The following is a 4,543-nucleotide window of genomic DNA, read 5'->3' as shown; positions in this document are numbered from 1 at the left end:
TAGTCAGTTTTATTACTGTTTTAAAATTTCCTGTCGACTACCCAGTATTGAAGTAACCTGGAGCAGAACACTCCTATACTGTCCTTACCCATTGTTATGCCACTGATTTCCTGAAATGATTTTGGAATCACAAAAGCAATAATGCTATAGAAAATAATGGTTAATTTGAACTTGTGTATTTTTTTTTATTTCCGATTATGTCTATAGAACATTTGTTATATACCAGGCATGGTCCCAAGTCCTTCTCAAATATTAACTCCAAAATACCTTATAACAACCTTCTAAAGAACATAAAAAATGTTTTTTTGTTTTTTAAAGTATAGCTCAAAAACTATTAAGTTAAAAAGAGTCAGGACTGTTTTTCTATGAGCAACATTATTGGTAAAATTTAAAAACTGTTTTGTACTGTAGAATTGAGTTTTACTTTGTAGACTGAAATAACAACTGCTGTCTGAGAGGGAATTAATTCGACCTCTTTGAAATGCTAATTGAATTCTTATCTACAAACCCAATATTTGCATTCTTGAGCTATGTAAAGGAAATATAAAATCCATAGGCTCGATGAAATGATAAAAGACATTTGTTTAACTAAATCATTAAAGAGAAACACTTTCATTCTGGATGTTTAAGTTCTGTCCTACATGTAAGAACAAAACAGAATAATACCAATATTATTTGGGTTCTTTTGACAATACACAAAAGAATATTTCATGAATAAAAATTATAAAAGACAATATGATTACATCTTCAAATAAACAAGTGATTTCAGTTTGATTTCTGTGAGTTTAAGAACTTAAATTTTTCACCTGCTTCCAGTTATTCATTCTTCTAAGTCAAATATCATTTACTTTTTATATTTTCCTATGAACATATTTGTTATAATTTTAATTTAAAAAATTATTAGATAGTAGGAAAGTTTATGGCATAATTTCCAATAGATCTAGTTGATGGTAATAATTCATAATAAAACAGGTACACAATAATCCACATGACACTATATATTATAAACAATGAGTGCATATTTCCAAACTCTAATACTACTATCAATTTCAAGAAGCCCTACTTTCAAAGTACATTAATGTAGTGAATTTCCTCTACCACCCATTGGAATTTCTTGATATAAACTAGTTCAGCCCAAACGATTAATATCATTTTGTGTAATTCATTTGGCCATGGCTAAAGTTTTCCATTTTTAGATTTTTACATGAAAATTGAATATATAACAACACTCTCCTTCTCTTTATTATGGCCCTACCATGATTGCCATAAATTAACTATAATCCTATGAAAATACAATTGTGTTATATTTTAATTATCTAATTCTAACTATAAGAGAAAAAAGTAGGTTTTCACTTTTCTATATGTAATAGAATTATGTGTACACAAAAGGACATTTTTTATATTGATTCAGGTGCAGAAGTTATTTTCCATTAAAACTAATGTCATGCCATGGAAAGTTTTATAGATAAAATACTCTTATGATAAGGTGCATACATGTTCACATGGGTGTGGCAGTGGAAAAGAGTGAGAAATTGAGGGTTCTAGAGGTGTTGATTTAGATGGAATATAATTATACTTGAAATTCTGATACTTCAAATCTCTGTGAATCAAAATAATGTATACATGAAACAAATTGATCAACAGGCCTTCTTTAATAACTGACATGTTAGCAAAGCAATATTGAACCAGGATTGAACTCAAGTCAGGCTGTCACTTATGATTTACCTGGTGGAGCATTTTGTTTTGAGTGAAAGTGAGTTATATCTTTGATTAGAACATGCAGAAAAATAGAGCCATCAAACAAACAGAATAGAAATTGACTTGTCTAAAAACTTCTATTGAACCAAAGTCAGTATTCATCCTCATTCTCACAAATGTTAGCTTACATGACACAGGACTCAGTTGAAGCTGCTGTATAAAAATAATAGCAGAGAATTTGCTATTGCTCTAAATATACTTTAAACTGCAATAAAGGAGCATATTGAATTATATCCTTTTGCTGTTTTTTTGTATACTAGATGCATATTCATAAAATTCATGATTAGTTAATTAATATGTATTATCATTGCCTCTAGGACTGAAGTTGATCTATTATCCTAGAAGTTTAGAAAGAATTCCCCAAGTATCAACATGACTTGCTCTCAAGAAAAAACGTTTTCCTTCTTGTTGGTTTCTTAAAGATCATCAAAATGCCCTCCATTCTCTTCCTCTAGTTGTAATTTTTAATTGATGTTTCAGGAGTTTAGGATGAGGAAGGAGATTTCCAGAGAGTCTGACACCTTATAGGACAACACTAATATCAAGAAGTATAACTTTCAGGTAAAGCCCAGTAGCTTAACAGAAGATTCACCTCAAGAGGGGATCAGAGAGACAATATTTGTCTAGAAGAAGGTATCCAAGGAGACAACAGACTCACTGATGACCTAATTTATCTAACCACCACACCCGACTTGCCTTTACTAACTCTTACTCATTCTTCAGAACTCAAGTTAAATAACATTTGAACAGACAAGTCTTCCCTGACCCCCTGACAAGGTTAAGCGCTTTGTTACACACTCATAACACTCTCCACTTCTGCTTTGTATAATTCATTGTTATTTGTTTATCTTTGAAGCTGTGTACATTCAATTTCACCCTAAATCTCCAGTGCACTGCCCATAAGAGACACTCAAAAATATTTGTTAAAAAAATAAATGAATTAACTGAGATCAGTAAAAGCAGTTACATATTATTCTGGGCTTCCACGAAGAAAATCTCAAATATAGAGTTTGAGGTCGAAGAGTCAATTCTGGACTATCTTTCTCTAACACTTATAAATTCTTTCCTTTGGTTTGGAGTGACAGCTTTCAGTTTGTTTTAGCATAAAGAATACAATTATCCCTATGATACCTTGAGAAACAAACAAAAAAAATACTTAATTTTATAGCACACAATCTACAATGCCACAAATAATTTCACCAGCTTAATGTCAAACCACAAAGCAACCATTTGAATCTTCTAACTATTTTTTATGTGCTTAGAGACCTCAAGTGTTACCAGTCACTCTGAATTATTTTTAATAAGCAAATGGTTGACATTAGAACAAAACACACGTACTTGAGCATGCACAACAAACATCATACAAAAATGTTGTTAATATCATAACTACCTCATACATTAGACTGACATTATGCTTAAAAACAATAGCAAAGCAATCATAGTCACTGTTAGACTATGAATCACATATTTTGACTCATTCAATGAAGATAGTTATTCATTTAGCATTTCCTGATGATGATTCTGTACTAATTCTATTGAATATTGCTTGACACCCAAATTTGTCATGTAAATTCAGTTTGAACATTAACTAGAATGAGAAAGAATGTATTTTCAGAGACCGGGGCTGTGGGACAAGATGGAGTTCCTGCATGTCCTAAAGCACGGCCTGCAGCATGTCGGTGGGCACGGTGGCTTCTGAAGCTATCTACGAATTTTATTCAGGGCAAATGATGTGAGGGTTGGTACCTTAGTGGGGGAAGACAAATATGGAAACAAATACTATGACGACAACAAGCAGTTTTTTAGTCGTCACCGATGGGTAATATATACTACTGAAATGAATGGAAAAACCATATTCTGGAATGTGGATGGTAGCGTGATTGCCCATGAATGGTAGCGTTGGCTTCACTGCATGACTGATGATCTCTAACAACAAAACCACCTACTCCTCAAAAGTTCATCTGGGCAAACCGCATATTCAATGTGAGTGGCACTGCAGAACAATATGTACCTTATTCCACTACTAGAAAGAAGATTCGGGAGTGGGTCCCACCTTCAACACCTTACAACTAAAAACAATGAAAAATAATTTAAACATGTAAAATATGAGGCTTTTCATGTAATTGCACTTTTACTGCTTACAGTTAATGTGATTAAAATTGTTTGATTAAAAAAATGTATTTTTATAAACAAATTACCATCTCTTTAGAGTGCCAATGATAAAATTCCCAGTCCACATTTGGTCTTCAAATATCAATGTCCTGTCACTGCATTAGGAACTTTGTTTTTAATTACTCAGGATTCGCTTGCAGCAATCTTTTCCTTTTCCCTTCTCACTCACTTTTTGGATAGAAAAAGGACAACACATTCCAGGCAGTTTAAAATCTTCTCTGGTGTTATCCATAGGCAGTCAGTCAGAAAGCTTTCTAAGGAGAAATCCTTCCAAACACTGAAAACTATACTTGAGTATTTTGTAAGGCACTTTGTAGAGATGGAAATAAATAGAAAAAGCTACAAGCTATCAAATTCACTCCCTTAATGTGTCTTTGCTGTCATATAAGCAGGATTGAATTCAAAACTGAACACAGCTTTGAAAATTTGCTTTTCTCAAGAAAAGTGTAGCCTTGAGGAGGAAGTAATTACTAAATATGAGTGAGGGAAGGGAACAATGGGCCAAAGCCCAAACAGATCATTTTAGTTGTTACCAGAGGGTTTCAGAGTCAGGAAGAGGAAGAAAATGGTATGTACATGTTTGACATTTTAATATTACACCCTCATTAGCTGC

At 32.7% G+C, this 4,543-nt stretch overlaps 1 pseudogene; it reads left to right on the top strand.

The window, feature by feature from the left end:
- Positions 1-3,388: 3,388 nt before the first annotated feature.
- LOC102883967 lies at positions 3,389-3,831 on the top strand (annotated as a pseudogene).
- Positions 3,832-4,543: the final 712 nt, after the last annotated feature.

Source organism: Pteropus alecto, unplaced genomic scaffold (assembly GCF_000325575.1).
Source record: "Pteropus alecto unplaced genomic scaffold, ASM32557v1 scaffold239, whole genome shotgun sequence".
NCBI lineage: Eukaryota > Metazoa > Chordata > Mammalia > Chiroptera > Pteropodidae > Pteropus > Pteropus alecto.
This window is presented reverse-complemented; position numbering and strand designations above follow the sequence as displayed.